The sequence below is a fragment of the Oryzias latipes genome, chromosome 18 (genome assembly GCF_053564925.1).
Source record: "Oryzias latipes strain Hd-rR chromosome 18, Olatipes_Hd-rR_3.1".
Taxonomy (NCBI): Eukaryota; Metazoa; Chordata; class Actinopteri; order Beloniformes; family Adrianichthyidae; genus Oryzias; species Oryzias latipes.
Window position 1 is genome coordinate 36270063 of NC_136254.1, and position 18890 is coordinate 36288952.

Sequence of the window (18890 nt, forward strand, 5' to 3'; positions counted from 1 at the left end):
CAAGCAATATTTGATTTGATGTTTAATTATGTTTAATTATAACACCAGGTCTTCTCCACCAACATCAGTGTGTGACCTCAATGACCTTTTGGAAGAAAGGTCAGGGACTCCTCCAAACACTCCTCAACCTTGTGGACATCATTCCCAGAAGAGTTGAAGCTGTAATCGCTGCAGGAGGTGGATCCACACCGTACTGAACTCTATGGGTTAGTGGTGGGACAACACCTCAGGTCATGTGAGTCAAGGCAGGTGAGCGTATACTTTTGGTACTACAGTATAGTGTATATGTGAGTACATCACAGAGATGCTCTGCAAAGTTCCTGAGCAGCTGGGGGCAGATGACATCTGACATCTTTCCTGCTCTTTAGATTTAGAATATAGATTTTTCTACTGAACATGACATGAATAATACAGCATCAATGGGGGGGGGGGTCTCTCGGAGTGGAGTTAGCATGTTCTCCCCGTGCATGCGTGGGTTCTCTCCAGGGTCTCCGGCTTCCTCCCACTGTCCAAAAACATGCTTCACAGGTTAATTGGTAACTCTAAATTGTCCGTGAGTGTGAGAGTGACGGGTGTGTGATTGAGGATGTTCTACCCTGCCACAGACTGGCGACCTGTCCAGGGCATCCTCTGCCTTCACCCACAAGTGGCCAGGATAGGCTCCAGCAGCCCTGTGACCCAGAAAGGGACAAACGGAATAGAAAATGAATGAATGTTTAATTATCTTAAGTTTGATTCGTCATTGTATGAATGTATAACTGATGATTGTATTGTTTTTGTGTATTATTTGATTGCTTGAAATAAATAATTTCAAATCAAATCAGAATCTTCTGATTTTTGTGTCAATTTTTTTGACTGGTTTTTACCAAATTTGCTGATTGAACTCTCTTTTTCTCAAAACAGACAAAAAGATCCTCAATAAATGAGATTCTGTCAGAGGAGAGAGAGAGAGATAGAAAAGAAAGTCCTTCCTTAGCCTTTTAAACTTCAGTACAGATTATTCTCTGCTGCCACCTGTCGGCCTGATCAGGTACTGAAATGTTTGTCAAGCTCAAAACAGTGCTATGGACGATCATCTGTGAGAAAAGATTCTTTTCTGTCAAAACTGCGAAAACAAAGTGGGCGGAGCCTGTTACACCGCTAACCTTAATATAACAATAGACAGAAAATTGACTGTAAATGCTGTCTATATACAGTCAATGATGCAGAAATTCAAAGGGATGGTCTGGAAAGAGGGTTTATTGATAAAAGGTTAGGTTAGGACTTCATGGAAGAATTTATATTGGATTAAGGGATTTTATTTGATGGATAGATTTGATTAGATATGTTCAAGTTAGGATAGGAAAGTCTTTTTCTAGTAGATACATAGTGTATAATGGAACCCCACAAGGTAGTGTGATTAGCCCTGTGCTGTTTTTAATTATGATTAATGATATATTTAATTCAATTGGATATGAATTTGGGAAAGCATTATTTGCAGATGATGGAGCCTTGTGGAAGAGGGGAAGAAATATTCATTATGTGGAGAGAAAGATACAAGACGCCATTACAGAGGTGGAAAACTGGTCATACGATTGGGGATTTAAACTTTCAGTAACTAAAACAAAATGCATGGTTTTTACAAAGAAACGTGGAACTGTTTTGAACTTAAAATTATATGGAGAAGCAATTGAGCAAGTACATAGTTTTAGATATCTGCGAATTATATTGGATACTAAGTTGAAATGAGAGAGAACATTGATAGTATAGTAGGGAGATGTAAGAAAGTAATAAATATAATGAGATGCTTGAAAGGTACTGGGTGGGGAGCTAGTGACCAGGCTTTGAGACAAATATATATTACAATAATTAGGTCAGTCACAGATTATGGAATTATTGTTTACAATACAGCGTGCAAAACGTTATTACATAAAATAGAAGTCATCCAATATCAGGCTTTGAGAATATGCACTGGAGCTATGAAGTCAACTCCTGCTGTGTCATTACAAGTTGAAATGGAGGATCTACCATTTAAACTAAGAATTAAACAACTGATGCTTAATTATTGGGTGAAAATACAGGGTTGTGTAGGTGTAGAGAACATGGTTAGGAGAGCTATTGCTCCTATTTGGGAAAGTGATAATGGGACAACGAAAGTGTTGCTTGGAAATTAGCTAGGTTAGCGAGAAAAGCAAACATTCATGGTAAAACCCTAATTAAGACGTTTTTGTACCCGACCACTCCTTTCTGGGTTTTTCCAACCGTACAAGTGGATTTGTATCTCCATAGAACAATGGAGGATAGAAAAGGGAAGGGAAACTGGGATGAGATAACGGCAGACAGATTAGACACAGCCCACGCTTCATTTATACCCATATATACAGATGGATCTAAAGACCCAGAAACAATGAGAACTGGTTCTTCTTTCTGTATCCCTACATTGGACAAATCTGTTGGAGTTAAGACGTCAAAGGATCTTTCAGTTTTTACAGTTGAAATGTTGGCAATATCATATCGTTTAAGCTGGTTAGAACAGAACAGAATTGGAGATGGTATAATTTGTTCAGATTCATTGTCAGCTTTGATGTCTCTGAAGTCATACTATTCTGAGAGCAGATCAGATATATTATATGAAATTTATGAGAGTTTGATCAGGTTGGAAAACTTGAAAATAAACATTAGATTTATGTGGGTACCAGCACATAGGGGGGTGGAGGGAAATGAAATGGCTGACTTCCTGGCAAAGAGGGCATTGAAACGGGGAATAGAGATGGAAATTCCATTAGGTAGGACAGAATTTAGGGCAATTGTTAGGAAGCGTATTATGGAAGAATGGCAGACACAATGGGAAAGGGAGAGGAAAGGAAGACATCTATTTAGTATTCAGGACAGAGTAGGGAGAGGTATGAATGTCAGAGTAAACACCAGAGATAGCTGCATAATATCACGGTTGAGGATGGGACACACTGGATTAAATAATACATTGCATTTGATAGGGAAACATCCAACTGGTTTGTGTGAGTGCGGGAAAGGGGAAGAGTCTGTGGAGCATGTTCTATGTCAGTGTGAACTGTATAGGGAGGAAAGACGACAACTGGAAAGTAGGGTACGGATGATAGAGGGCGAGCAAATGACTTTAAAGAAGCTTTTGGGAGGGGAGGAGAATTTAAATGGTGCAATTATAGGTTTTTTGAAAAGAGCCAAGTTATTGAGGAGTATTTAGGGGTGGGTTTTATGTATTTTTTTTTCCTCGTTATGGTTGATTAGGTAGTCCCCACTCTGACCCACACTCCAACACAGTAGGTGGCTGTAATGCACCTTCACGATGGTGCCTCCCGCCAATAAAACCAGGAAGAAGAAGAAGAAGAAGGAGGAGGAGGAGCTTCTTCCTGCAGGCGATACGGTCTCTTAATCAGTAATCATGGACTCTATACACACAAGCCACTTTCACATATGTCACTTTAGAGCATATTTGCACTCATTCGGACATTCTGTTTTTATGTTTTTATATTTCTTTATTCCTATATTGTATATCTATTTTCCTATTGATATTCTTTCTTGTTTGAGGTCGCGGGCAATCGCCTAAGCATTTCACTGCACATTGTACGCTGTATGATTGTGTGTGTGACAAATAAAATTTGAATTTGAAAGAAGAAGAAAAAGAAGAAATTGAAAGGGACTCAATGACGCTCAGCTGTCAATCAAAGACCACGCCTTCAACACAAACATGGTGGCGGTGCTTCTCCTGTAAAATACGCAGCTGAATCTCCAACCATGTGGCTCCTCGGTTCTGTTCTGTTCGTGGTTCTGGTGGCTTCGTTTGGTTCCGGAACATCAGGTGAGATCAGAATAAAACGGAAATGTCTGAAAAATAGTTAGAAAGTAGCCGTTAAACAGCAGCAAAGACGTTTGAGGAATGCGGAAGTGAAGACTCGCGCTGACCTGTTCATTAAAGAAAGATGGAGGAGAACCGAGAACGTTACTGTACTCAAACTCACACTTTCTTTATTTCTATAGCGCCTTTTTATTTCAGTTAAAAACACAAAGCACTTAACATAAAAACAGATGAAATAGTAATGAAAATGATTAAAAACAGAAAACACACAGGACGATCACACAAAGATGGGACCCCTCCCTCACCTGGGCCCCCCCCTCCCCCTCCACCCATCCGGTTAATGGTCCCAAATACTGATTCCTGTCCCCTGTAAGGCCGCCTTTCCACTGCATGGTTCAAGTGACCCAATTCTGATTTTTTCCTCTCTTGTGGCACAGATCAGATATGATCAGTGAACGTGTAAGCAGGACAAAAGCGCATGGATTCCGTTTTTCTCAGATCTGATACAGGCCTCTCTCATATGTGGAAATAAATCGGATACGTGCATTTGCGTGTGCCATGTAAGCAGACAAATCGGATATTCTCCAGTAAATGCGAGTCGTACCTCAGTGACATCAACTCAGGACACCACCAACTGAGATCACATGACTTATTAAGGTGCTTTTGTGCTGATTTTGCTGTCAGTGTGTTACCTTTCAGCCTCAGGCTTCAGACCGTAGTCGGAAACCGCTGTTATGTCCGGTCCGGTCCCGGTCCGGACGCAAACGGTAACTAATGAAGCGGGACACCGTTGCTATGGAACAGGCTAGAAGCTGTTTATTTCTTTGGGGGGCGTGTATGATGGGGACCGCGTGTGTGTGTGAGCGCGCGCGCGTGCTTGCGTGTGTGTGTGTGTGTAAGGAGAGAGCCCCTCCTCTCTCCTGTGAGCGCGGGGGTGTGAGCGCGGAGCGGGGGACTGTCGGAGAACCGTAAATTAAAAATAAGGTGTCTCCCCCAAAAGTTTTGGAGTCTTTCTTAACCCACTCTGGGGGCTGAGGGTTCAGAACGGAAAAGAGAACCCCGAGGAAATCTCCGTGTGTTTCTGACTACGGTCGGAAAAGAGAAATCATCGCGCAGGAAAGGTTCAACACTTGGATCAAACTGTTAGTACAGCACGTCTGCAAACACTTCCTCATTCAAAACTCAGAGAAAGCCGAGCAGCCCTCCTTTTTCCTCCCCCGTGCATCCCCTCAGGAGCGCCCAAGGCAACGCCTCCTTCCGTCGCCGCCTTATCTCCATGACAACCGCAGTCACAAAAGTCTGAAAAAGGTCCGCGGAAATGCTGCTACGTAGTCCTCAGAACGTCTACGTTTGATAGTTTCAGCATTGTATAGTGTAAATGCAAAAATCAGATACGGGTCACTTTTAAAAGATGATGTAAGCGGGTCGTCAAAAACTCGGATATAGTCAGAAAATCGGATATGAGTATCAAGACCTGCAGTGGAAAGCCGGCCTAATTCTCTGATCTCTGGTTCTTCTGATGCAGGTCTGAGGAACATCAACGCTAGACCTGGAGATGACGTCACTCTGACATGTAGAGACATGAACACCACAGATAATTTGGTGTTTGAGTGGATCAGAACTGACCTGCAGGAGGAATATGTGTTTTTTTACAGGAGTGATGATGTTGATCCAGACAACCAGCATGAGTCTTTCAGGAACCGAGTGTTTCTGAAGGACAGGGAAAGGATAAAGGATGGAGATCTGTCTGTGGTTCTGAAGAACGTGACCATGAATGACTCTGGAACATACCAGTGTAGAGTTCTAAGAAAAAGCAGATCTATTTTAAAAACTCCTCCCATGTCCACCATCCATCTGTCCGTGGTTCCTCCAGGTGACCCGTCTCCAGGTGACCCGTCTCCAGGTGAGCAGTGTTTGTGTTCCTGCTTGATGTCAGAGTAAAGGTCTCAGATCAGACGTGTTTTCTGAAGATGTTGTTGATGAGACTCTGCAGGAAGCAGCTGCTCTGATGAGGAAGAGGAGAGGATTCTGTTCTGCACTCATCATCCTCTCTCTCTCCTGCAGGAGAACAAGGAGGACTGAGTCCAGGATGGATCATTGGGATTGTTCTGGCAGTTCTTGGTCTTGTTCCTGCTGCTGCTGGTCCCTGGATCTACAGGAAGAAAAAAGGTCCAAACCAAAGTTCCAGTGGTTCCAACAACCAGCAGAATCCTGAACAGGATCGTCTTAAGTCAGAGTCTTAAAGCAGAGAGCAGCATGACAAACACAGATCCTTCAGTCTGAAGGTCTTTTCTGATCCTGAAGTGGATCTTCTCTGCAGTCCAGACTCTACACCAGGGGTCTCAAACTCGCGGCCCGCGGGCTATTTGCAGCCCCCATGATGATATTTTGCGGCCCCCGCCTTAATATGAAAGTTTAATGTTAATGCGGCCCCCCAGTTTGTATGAATGACCTTTTTCAGTGTTGTGTGTGGAACTGACGAACCAACCAATCACAGTGGGGTAAATGACTGTTGGGGGCGGGACATTGACTGGACTAGAAAGCAGGAGAACATTTAAGGCAGGAAACCTGACCGCCCCTCCCCGGACCACAATAAGGAGTTTCTTACTTTCCTTTTTAGAACGTATCTAAATACATGCAGTCAGTGCTGAACTTTTCTCTGGGTCACACAGACCCGGAGGAGGGTTAACGTTATGGTTACAGTTAGGTGCACGGCAGCATATCAACCCTGACGAAATGGTTCTCGTACGCGGCTGTCACTGCAGCACGGGAGTCGGGTCAGCTGAGGAGAAACCTACATGCGTGACAGCTAACGGTTTTCCTTAACATTTAATTTAGTTTGAATGTGCCTCTCGCCCTTAGTATGATCTGTGTTATATCTTTTCTATTTATTTTAATGTATGTAGCCTTTATAATCAATAGGTATTTTAAATTATTTTAATTGATCACTCAACTACTGTTAGGACACATTTCCCATAATGCATTGTTTTGTAGGCAATGGCAATGTAGTCAACTCACCAGGTGATCTGTTACAGCGTTTCCCCCACCTGGGTGATCTCAAACAGGCTTACTGTGCATCTTGGCTGCACTTATTTCCATCCGTTTTGAGCTTTTCTCTGATCTCAGGTATCGGTATTGTTTGTTCTGATCTCCAGTGAACAGCAGCCGTTCTTGTAGGAACCACAGTTTGAATTCAGTATGAAAGTATAGGAGTGGCTGAGCGGCTGCTCTACAATAACTTATGACGGGTTTAAATGTTAAAAAAGTCATAAGACAGAAAATCCAAAAATGGTTTCTGAATTTTGTTTCTCCATTACTGATTTGTGGTTTAAAGAGTAAACTTAAAAATAAAACGTTCAACCCAGACTCAGAATAGGGAGCACATCCTCTCTGAAGTCTCCACCTTAAATCTCAATCAGTCCAAGTTCAGTCCAGATTTCCTGTCAATCATCTTCATTCACTCTGAGGGTCTCAGCTGTTTGGGAGGAAGTGTTGCCAAGTGTCCATCAGTGAGAAGGCAAGAGAACCGTGTTCAGAAGAACCATTGATGGATTTACAGAACTATAGAATTTAAGTCTTCTTTAGTGTTTAACAGTTAGAATTCAACAGTTTAACTGAATTGTGTGAATAAGGACGTTTAAATGAGAAAATAGCAGATATAGAAGACTGAATAAACAGAAATGTATTACTGATTTATTTACTTATTGATTTATTTTTATTTACCTATTTTATTTTATTGAATGACAGTAAATTTTGTACAGAAAACAGTTAATAATAGATATAGTTAATGGTACATGTTCCATACAAATTTATTGGCTCTCAGACACTCACTAGTTGCATGTGTGTGCGTTGAAGTTGTGGCCCTCCCTCAGCTAAACTCTGCCTTCAGTGGCCCCCAGGCAAATTGAGTTCTAGACCCCTGCTCTAGAACCTTTCAGAATAAAAGTCCAAAGGTCATAAGAAGCAGAAGTTGGATCTCCATGGATGCTTTGTTCTAGCATGAATGCTGCTGCTCACTAGAGAACATCTGACCCAGAACCTTCTTCCTGCTGGTTCTAGTGGTTCTGCAGCTGAAGGTGGACTGTTCACAGGTCAATCATTTCATTTGGTTCTGCAGGTTCTCAACCGTCTGTAAAGTGTTTGTCTGAATAAAAGTTGTAAAGAGTTCCTCTGTTCTCCTCTCAGTCGTCACACACCAACAGCAGAACCTCCTGGAGGAGGAGAACCTCAGGAACTCTGTCTGCACAGACATCTCACATCTGAGGCTCCGCCCCCAGGAGGAGAAGCTTCCTGGAAACAGTCTCTACTGAGCATGTGCAGAACTCCCTCTGAGTGCAGACAGTCTGGTTTGTAAAAACTTTATTGTTCACAGACAGAATCCTGCAGGAACAGGAGAACTCCAGATTTGATGTTTTTTTCTGTCATTTCATCTGAAAAACAGAGAAGATTGAGTTTAGAGAGAACGTCTCCCTCTGCTGCGCGCTCCCGAGACCTTCACGGCTCTACCTCTTTAAAGATGGCGCAGTTCCGTCTGTCATGGGTACTTGTGGGAAAACTAGTTGGAGCAACTGCTAAGGTACGCTATTTTCGCTGTATCAAACCACATTTTGACTCAATTACTGAGACTGATATGGTTTCAACTTTTAGGCACCTCTGTCTGTGTGTCCAGACATCAAGCAATGAGGATTTGTGTTTTAATTCAAGACGGACCTGGTAAGTTCAGGCCTTGTTTATGTTTTTCGGAGCTAGCATGCTAGCGCTAGCCTCCGAGCTAACGGAGCTTAACCAATGCTGTTATGTGTTTGTTTGTGCCTAAGCTCAATTTTGTAATCTCTGTATTTTACACCAAAATATCGAAGTGTTTAAACTTTATCATGATGATGAACAGATTGCATTCAAATTTATGATGCAGTATTTTATTTGAACTTTTGAATTATGAGTATGAATGTACATGTACTGGATTATTGAATGATTGAAACTATTGATATGTGAACATGACACATGTTTTTATTGGTTCTGTCCTATACAGACCAGGTTCTATCTCGATCCTTTGATGGTGAGCCGCCTGGAATTAATAGAACCAACTAAAGAACTGCCTAACACCTGTGTGTTAAGAGACAACTACCCTGGCTGCAGCCTGCAGAACTGCACAACATAGTGGAATGCTGGAACGCTGAGGAATGTGAACATGCTGTGGAATGTTAACCCCGCCCACATTTAGCCTGTCTTCTTCTTTGGGTTTACAAGTTTCCATGTGCAATATTGCCACCTACCGGTTTTTACGGAATTTTTCCTCACCGTGAAGGGGGGGGGGGGGGGGTCTAAGGGCAGGAATATCAGTTTAGACTGTTTTGTTAAAGTTTAGTATTTTCCTAATGCATTCTTTGTATTCATGATCCATTTTTCATTGTTTTTCATTGCGCTAAATTAAAAATATTGAATTGAATTAGATAATTTATACATTGATTCCTGTCTTCTTATGCCTTTTACAAGTTTCCATGTGCATGTATTAGGGAGTTAATAAATTCTGTCTGGCCTCACAGACTCAAAAAAATAACTCAATTTAATTGTGGGCAGGATTTCCATCCAATAAATATGAGTAACCCCACCTCAAAGAAAATTCTTCCATGTAACGAAATATAATTGAGTTAGTCGAACTCAATTGTATCAAGAAAGGCAAAAGTTCAAAATCATGCAACAAAAGTCTTAAGCCAGATTCAAACCCAGAACCTCTGTATGTTGAACCCGTTAACTACGCGACTGAGCTAACACTCCCAGGATGGGCCACCGGTATAAGCAAATACATCCATCATTTCCATAAATGAGGCTCGTCATGTATCGTCTTATTGGGAGAAGCCGAGTTGAAACGATTTCATGCCACTTCATGCCACTTCATGCCACTTCGACTTTTCAAAAGTTTTCACTTTTGAAAAGTCGAAGGATTTGAAGGACTAAAAGTCATACCAGCAAAAAGCATAAAGAGAAACAGGAAAACAGCATTCAACAGCATGCCCCTTACTTGAACTCAATCATTTTGGATTAATGGAGTTATAGGGGAAACTATTAATACATTTTGTGTTAGGTCAATTAAAAGTAGATACATTCTTTTAAAATAAATATTTTTAAATAAAACAAACAGAATTTTATTGTGTTACATGAAAGAGGGGCTTGAATCATTTTTTACATTGCACCATTCAAATTTTCCTCCTTCTGTTCTCTTTCTTCCTCATACAATTCACAATGACACAAAATGTGCTCCACTGATTCTTCCCCTTTCCTGCAATCACAACTGCACTGATGAAGGTGAATCAAATGCACGGGCTAAATGTGGGCGGGGTTAACATTCCACAGCATGTTCACATTCCTCAGCATTCCAGCATTCCACTATGTTGACCCATTCTGCAGGCTGCAGCCAGGGCTTACTCGTAAGAGGCGCAGAAGCCCTGTCCTCCCCCACGCATCATTTTTCACTGTTTTCATCAAAGGCCCCATACAATCAGTTTCTTCCTGGACAATAAAACCTGGACTGAATTTTGAAAATACAGTGACCTGCTGTTTGGGCAACCATGAACTATTCCATCTTGTAATCTTTGTAAATATCATGTATAAGTTGTGAATGTCTTCTTTTGGGGTTAAATATATAAATATTCACTGCTTGCACCATAGCCATTGTCTCTGTGTCTTGTTTAAGCTCTTCACCTCCCTCCCTGAGATGAATTATAGATCAGTGTTTTTCAACCAGTGTGCCGTGGGAAATCGCCCTCACTAACTGATCTAGAAACATTTTCCATCTCCAGGATTTCAGCTCTGTGTTCATCCAAACAGGCCCTGATAAAACACTGAGGAATTAGGAATATGAAAGATCAGAAAATACTTTTTTCTTTGTGTTTATTTGATTCTATTAAAGACATTTTGATAAGAACGACGGTACCGCGATTTAGCTGCAACTAAAGCCGTTTTAGGAAAAGTCCCGCCCCTTTAACTGTCTCCACCAATCATTCTTGGAGGCTTAATCACATGTCATCAGTCTGACCAATCAGAAGTGGTTAAAGTCTTCACTTCCTTGTTCAGATTCTGCTCATAAAGTCTCTCAGTTCCAACAAAAACACCAGCTAAAGCTCGTCTTTAGCGGTGTAGCTTTCCACAGAATCCGGTGTCAGACCGTGGAACAAGTGAACAAAACCATGAAGCTCAGAGAAGAGAGTCTGTCTGACATCACTACATCTCCCATGATGCATTGGGTTAAATTGATAGCGTCTCGGCACACGAGTCTTCCTTTGACGTCTTGAAACCACAACGAACACTCATCAAACAGTTTTAAATCTTCTAACTTAACTTTTATTACATTTTTTAGAAAAAACAGCTGCAGCTTCCAGCTTTTTCTGCTGCAATTATCACAAAAATGAACGTGAGATCATGGAGGGACTGAAGATCAATACAGACTAGGAGTTTCTACTTTTTAAAAAAAAAATTATGCTGGTGTGCCGCGGGATTTTTGTCAAGGTTAAAGTGTGCCTTGGCCCAAAAAAGGTTGAAAAACACTGATCTAGATCATCTGACACTATAAGTATCTCCATTTGGGCTACACTCATGTCGGGGTGAGGAAGCTTATAGAGCAGAGGAGCTGTTAAGCTGCCCCAGAAGAGCCAGATGTGACCTAGCCTGGCAGAGACTGAAAAAGACTGAGAGCTTCACTGGACAGTTACACAGCTGTAGCTACAGGAGGAACCAATGAAGAGACCAGTCCGTGTTTGACCAGTTGTGTGTATTGAGACCAGAGAAAACCCTGTTCTGTTTACCACCCGTCCAGGAGAACACCTCCACATGACTTTGTGGGGGAAAGACAGGTTTCTGTGCTTTTATCTGGAGCAGTGTTGTCTCCTCACCGTGGAAGTTATGCTCTAGAAAGGACAACTTCCTGACAAACTTCTATGCAGATGACTGTTTGATGAGACTGACCTCAGTAGAAGAAACCATGAAGACTCTGTTGTTTTTTAAAAAGGTACATTCATGATGATGGACAGACTGTGGACGTCCCGTACAGCAACATCACTTTATGTATTGGAGCATGGATGACTGTGGTGTAGTGTCCTGCATTAGTATAACCAATTTCAGAGGTGACTGTGAAGATTTGTCCCTGTTTCTCCATTTCCACCTTCCTTCCCCACTCACCTGTTCACTGATCGCTGAATTGCTTCAGCTGTGTCCCGGGGTCATTAGGTGGGTCATTAGGTGGGTGTGTCCACTCATTCTCTGCCAGTTCCTCACCTCTCGCTGAATCCAAGTGTTAGCTCAATAAATTTCTTGTCTGTCTTGTAGTTGCAGTCTGTCTGGTTCCTGAAGCAGTCTGCTGCCTCCACCTCTCCACCAATCACGGGATTCCCCTCCATGCAATGACATCACACTTCCTGATACACTCACCAAGACATTGATCCATTCAACAACTGGACCTTTGAACTCTCTTAATAAACTTCTTCATACCCTGTCCGTGCCTTAACTTGGGTCTTAACTCAAACCTAACACAAACCTCCATGAGGCCTTTGTGTTTGGCAAAGCCGGATTGGAACCACCAGAATTCCACGGATGGAACCACTGGAACCGACTGTTCCACCTGCCAGAGAGGATGCTATGCTAAAGCTTCAGACTGAGGTTCTGGTTCTGATGGACGGAACGTCTGAAGTCCACTTGGGATGCAGATGTTCAATACCACATGCTAGTAGTCAACACAACCCCCAATCAGAGACATCCAACGGAGGAACGTGGGTTCAAAGCCAATGCTCCTCCAGAGGAAGGAAAGTGTCTGACGTTCTAGAAAACCACACATGGATCAATGGTCCTAAAGTTCTGTCAGAACCAGCAGAACATTCTGCTCATCCAGGAACATCGGATGTTCAGGATAGAAAATACAGGAGTGTACTCTGATAAATACCACAAACACATCAGCGATGACATCACAGAACAGGAGACAGGTTCTAACGATTGCAGATCTATGTTCAAGAGAACTACAGCAAGATCAAACAACATGAGTAAAATATATTTAACTTAGAACGTTTTTAAAATGATCAAACATCTTCATCTGCTGGCTAGAGGTGCTAGCTGCTACATTTGCTGCTACATTGCTCCCACCTGCTAGCTTCAGGACGACCGTCCAAAGTAAAACTAGCAAATAAAAACCACTAGCTGAAGTACAGAAAAGCTAACAGTCTTTGTGTCGTAGACATCAAAGGTCTGTACCACACGCCTGAGTCTCATCTACACCCCCCTTACTCACCCTCACGTGTTGCATACGTGTTCATGTGTCGCCTGCAGCATGAACATAGAAAAAAACGGACATGTTCTCTACGGGTTCATAGAGCGATCTAAGACTAGATATTAGGTCACTTGTGTGTCCCGCACAGATTGGACCGTATTACATCCTCAGAAGCCGCATCCACCATAAGACTGAAGACTTAGACTTACCTTTAAACCGATCCAGAACCTCATCTCTGGAGCAGACCGAAAGTCAGGTTCTCCTGAAGTTGGAGTCTTCCCGTTTGTGGTCAGTGTGATGTTCTCTTCAGAGAACCCAACTTTGACAACAACAGAACCACAGAAACATGATCTGATTTGTTTTACCGTAACTATTCTTGCGTTAGCATGCTAATTCCATCAGATTGTGAAGCCGTGTTAACGGTGGAACAGTTACGGTGTGTAGAGTTTGTGTTATTTAACCGTCAGCGGTGACATCTCAGGTGTTAAAGGGTTCATTCTACCGTTCCTAGCTTAGCTTGGAATGACGGTTCTAACTTTCTCTGTTTAGCGTCTTTAGATCCTCAGAAATTCTACTTCAGAACCAAAACCAACATTAAACATTTGACTGAATGTTATTTTAATCTCAGAAAGTTTTTGCTATAATCTTCATTATTTTTAACACAAAGACGATTTATCGTTTCGTTAGCTGAACCCACACCTCAGTCTCACAGTGATGACATCATCATTCTGTGACGGCTCTGACTGGCTTCATATTTAACCAAAACTGATTTGTTTACAGAATTCAACAAGAAATAAACATAAAATAATAAACTATAGATATAAATAAAGGACTTACCTGTAAAAAGAAGATCAAAGTTCCATGCAGTCGTCCATAAATCTCAGATCTACAGTTTAGTCTTTGAAATCGAGGCCTTTCAGGTTCCTCTGCAGGAGCAGCAGAGAACTCCAACAGAGACTTTAGACCTGAAGAACATCAGCATCTGACTCACTGCAGCATCTCTGATGAAAACTAAAGAACCACAAACTTTAAACTCAGACTTCCTACATGCAGGTTCTAGACGCACAGATGTATTACTAGAACCAATAAAGTTCATGATATAACCTTTCAAAATAAAATGCAAAAGTTTCTTTATAATATTCAGATCTGTGGTTCTGACTGCTGAGCAGCAAAAAGACAGAAGGATCTGGTTCCCCTAATGATCACATGGTTCACTTTGGCAGAGTGCACGTAGCCCCACGTGCACGTGCACACTGCTCCCTGTCTGCTTCATCCCTCCTAACCCACAGTGTATTGATGGACAGATGTCTTCAGAATTTCACCTTTGATGTAATATTTGTCTTTCTGCAGATCTAGTATAAATGTTTCACAGTTTAAAATAATAACTTATTCAAATGAGCAACTGAGCACTTCCTCACTTTCTCCTTCTTTATTTATTTTCCTTCTACCCCCCCCCCCACACACACATGCTTTCCCCCCCTCTCCCTCCCCTTTCATAAAAATAATATGTATTTATACTTCAAACGCAAAATGTGACAAAAAAAATAAAAATTAATAAAATAATAAAAAATGGTTTAAATAAGTCCACACTCTGGTTTTCTAAAGATTCATAACCTCTTTCTGTGATAGTTAAACTTTTCCAACAATAGTCCTTCAGCTCTGATCTGTTTGCTCAGTTGTTGGACAGAACAAGTTAAAATAAAGTCTAAAGTTTGTAAATTTACCGTCTTTCCTGACTGTTTTTTTTAGTAGAAACAGAGTCTGAAGGTGAATGAAGAAGAGGAACACTGACCGTCTCTGCAGCTCTTCATCTCTAATCGTCTCCATGGAGATCTTCATCACAGCTAAAATTCACCACTATATCAGGAAATATTTAAGCTCCGCCCACAACAGCCAGATAAACCTGTTGGTTGTTTTTACTGACAGTCAGCTGACCTTCAGATATTTCCATGAATGAAGCATCAGAGTGAATCATTCCACAGAAATGATTGATTGACAGGCTGACCAAAGAGAAGGACTGAATGATCTATGAAAGAACATGAAGAGGAACCCACCGTCTGTTCCTGTGATGGACGTAGAACTGTGATTGTAGAATGGAAATGTCCTTTCTGTTCTAGAATCTGTTCATTCCAGGTTCTGATGACCCAGACTTTAGTCTCTGATTCCTGAAACATCACAAACGTCCTCATTTAGAGAATATGACTGAACACCTGAAGTATAATCAGAGTAAAAGCAGAGACTGACAGCTGTCACTCAGGTTTCTACCAGGAAGTTCTTCTTCAAACTTTCAGTTTTAGTCTAAATCTTTTGTCTTAAATGAAAGGAACTGATTTCAAATCAAACTTCTGACCCTTCGTCTCCTGAAATGACCAGTTTTTCTGAATGAATCACAATAAATCTTCTAGAAACAGAGCAGAGGGTCATTACCTGCAGTTGACAGCAGCCAGATGAAGTGAATGTCTAGTTGAAGCTCCGCCCTCTTTCCTGGTCACCTTTCCTCATTCTTTAGCCACAGTCTTGTGGTGACTTCCACGTCTCAGAGTCTCCGTGCTGATGAAGCTGAGGATGTGAAAGCAGCTCTGGTCTGTTCATGCAGACACAGCAGCAGGTCTGGATGGAAGCGCTCTTATTGTGAAGGTCCTTCCTGTCCTGAGGAACCGCCCTTATTCTGGTGATGACTGACAGCAGGAGGCATGCGGTTCTGCTGGTTCATCTGGTTCCTGTAAAGAGTTCCTGTTCCCACCAAAGCTCAGAATCTGGTTCCTCTACGTTCTAACAGGGTGAGCCTGAAGAATCACAGACTTCTGCTCGCTTCCATCATGAACTGTCTCTCAGACTCTCTGGGTTCCAGACTTTTCTCCAAACATCCTCGTCTGCAGATTTACATGATTAGATTTGGTTTGTAAATCAGCTCCATGAAAGTCCAGCTTTGTTCTCAAAGACCTGCTTCCACTGGAACAGGAAGTGATGTCAGAGTGGACTCTGGGCGTGTGCTGCAGACGGGCTGAGCTCCTTGAAGAGCTCCTTGGTCCACCCTGACTACCTGAATCTCTGGATGCTGTGGGCGTGTCTTGACTGACACGTCTCTGTAGCTCCACATGGCAGTCAGGGACTGTACCACTGGACTGGCAGACGGGGGGGGGGGGTCCCCTGTTTAAGGAGGGGGACTGGAGAGTGTGTTCCAACTACAGAGGAATCACAATCCTCAGCCTCCACTGGAAAGACTATGCTAGAGTTCTGGAGAGGAGATGATGGATGGATGGATGGACGTGGTCCATCCATCCAGCATCCAGCGGTAGGGTGGTCGACCCCTGATCATAAGATTGCAGGTTCAATTCCCGCCTTGCACGCCCATGTGTCGCAGTGTCCTTGGGCAAGACACTGAACCCCACCTTGCCTCTGGTGGGAGGTTGGCGCCAGTGTTCGGCAGCTGAGCGACCATCAGTGTGTGAATGTGTGTGTGCATGGGTGAATGGGACTGTGACTGTAAAGCGCTTTGGGCCTTCGTAAGAAGGTAGAAAGCGCATTTACCATTGATGGATGGATGGATGGATGGATGGATGGATGAGTGTAAAGTCAGACAGAAAATTGAGTTTCTGCATTTTCAACCTTTTTGTCCTGTTTTGTGTTTCCAGCAGCAGGAAGTGAAGCTAATCTTTCTCTGAACTTCCTGAACTCCTCAACCAAGAACCACAACTTGGTTATTGGTTCCTGTTTGTGTGTTGAATTCATCAGGAAGTTCAGCAGCAACACAACTGCAGACCAGACTGTGAGACTTGGCCCCCACCTCTCCTCCACCCGCACACTGAACATTGGGGCCCCACAGGGCTGTGTGCTAAGCCCCCTGCTGTACTGCCTCTACACTTACGACTGCAGTCCGGCCCACAACAACAACTGCATCATCAAGTTTGCCGACGACACCACGGTGGTCGGACTCATTCCCAGGGGGGAGGAGTCTGCCTACAGAGAGGAGGTCCTGAAGTTGACAACCTGGTCCTCAGAGAAGAACCTCACCCTGAACACCAGCAAAACCAGGGAGATCACAGTCGACTTCAGGAAACATGGCACGGACCCAACCCCCCTCCTTATTAATGGAGAGCATGTGGAGAGGGTCCACACCTTCAAGTTCCTCGGCATCACCATCTCTGCAGACCTCTCCTGGACAGCCAACACCACCGCCATCATCAAGAAGGCTCAGCAGCGTCTGCACTTCCTCAGGAAGAACAACATCATCAGCACCAACCTGCTGCTGACCTTCTACCATCATCCATCCAGATCTGCTCACAGACTGCATAACTGTTTGGTTCAGCAGCTGCACGGATAAGAAGAGACGACAGAGAGTCATAGAGACAGCTCAGAAAATCATTGGGGGCCCTCTCCCCGCCCCTGACGGACATCTACTCCACCCTGCATCACTAGGGCTCACAACAGTAGGACAGTTCACACCCCGGCTCAGACCTGTTCAACGCTACAGAGGCATCAGAAGCAAAAAACAGCTCCTTTCCAAAGGCAATCACCATCCTCAATTCCCAAATGGGTGGATAGATAAAATCCACACTTCTGTCCACAGTGTCATCTCTCTACCTCATTACCACCTCTGGCACTTCTGACATGTTCACACACGATTCTAGTGTGCAATTTTGCACAATTATTTCGGCACTCTTCATTACAGTTTGTATTTGCACACTTGTACATACTGTTTGTTTGTGTGATATTGTACTACGATGTTCCTTCTTTGCTGTTTTTGCACTGATGGTGATGCTTCAATCTCATCGTACAACGGACAATGACAATAAAGCAAATCTAATCTATTTATTTAGAAGGAGGTTGTTGGTTTGAAAACCAGACGACAAACAGAAAGTCTTTTTCCTCTGAAGTTGCAGCAACAGAAAATCCTGGAGACATAATTAGACAGAAACAAAACAGACTAGTCAACTTCCTCCAGACCAGGGGGAGGAGCCATGAACATCAATCAATGGACTGAACCAAAAAGCAGTGACTGATGACAGAAGATCCAACTTCTCTCTGGGCGGCCGTGGTGCAGCGGTAGGGCGTCAACTCTTGATCGTAAGGTTGCAGGTTCGATTCCCGCCTTGCACGCCCATGAGTCGAAGTGTCCTTGGGCAAGACACTGAACCCCACCTTGCCTCTGGTGGTAGGCGGGCGCCTGTGTTTGGCAGCGGAGCGACCACCAGTGTATGAATGTGTGAGTGACTGTAAAGCGCTTTGTCCTTGTAGGAAGAAAGGCGCTATATAAGTATAGGCCATTCTCTCTGAACCACAACCTGAACGTGGGGGACGGCTTTGAGGACGACTGATGGTTGAAGCAGAACTGTTCTGAGCTTTTGCCCCTGGTGGGGGCTCCCATGACAGACAGAGAGTGGATCAGAACCCAGAACCACGGTCCAGTTCTTCCACCCAGGCTGATTCATTCTGGAGTGTGGCTCCTCCCATTGGCCCTGGTGGGGTCCAGCCCCCCCGAGTGAGACCCCGTCCTTCCTCTGTTGAGGGCCCACCACCTGCAGCTACACTCAGAGGGGGCTGCTGCTATATGGACTGGGGGGCAGTGGAATGTGGGGGCCTTGGTGGCCCAAACCAACTCCTGGAATCTGGTTTTTGGGGTTCAGGACGTCCCTCTGGCAGACGTACAGCAGGCTGGGGGGTACCAGCTACATGGTCCACTGATGGACCTGGACTCTGAGACTCAGTCCCTCCAGAGGCACTGGACTCTACCATTCTGGAGAGGGTGGGCTTACTCATGACCCCCCAGGAGAGGGTCCTTCACCTGCAGGTGGGGGACAAGTCTCTGACTGTGGTTCCAGTCTA

The 18890-nt window shown here is 43.5% G+C and overlaps 1 protein-coding gene and 1 long non-coding RNA gene across 4 annotated transcripts in view; one reads left to right on the forward strand and one right to left on the reverse strand.

The window, feature by feature from the left end:
• The window catches only part of LOC144987419 (uncharacterized), a 409376-nt gene that overhangs the window by 119521 nt on the left and 270965 nt on the right, over positions 1–18890 (reverse strand). The window lies entirely within an intron of this gene.
• Positions 6814–14787, forward strand: LOC144987432 (uncharacterized). Of its 3 annotated transcripts, XR_013651319.1 has the most exons (5): positions 6814–8160; positions 8256–8390; positions 8462–8527; positions 8844–12046; positions 12134–14787. It is a non-coding gene; the product is annotated as an uncharacterized LOC144987432 (long non-coding RNA). The 3 variants fall into 3 exon arrangements; XR_013651317.1 differs by lacking the exon at positions 6814–8160 and having other exon boundaries at positions 8167–8390; XR_013651318.1 differs by lacking the exon at positions 6814–8160 and having other exon boundaries at positions 8167–8390; positions 8844–12034.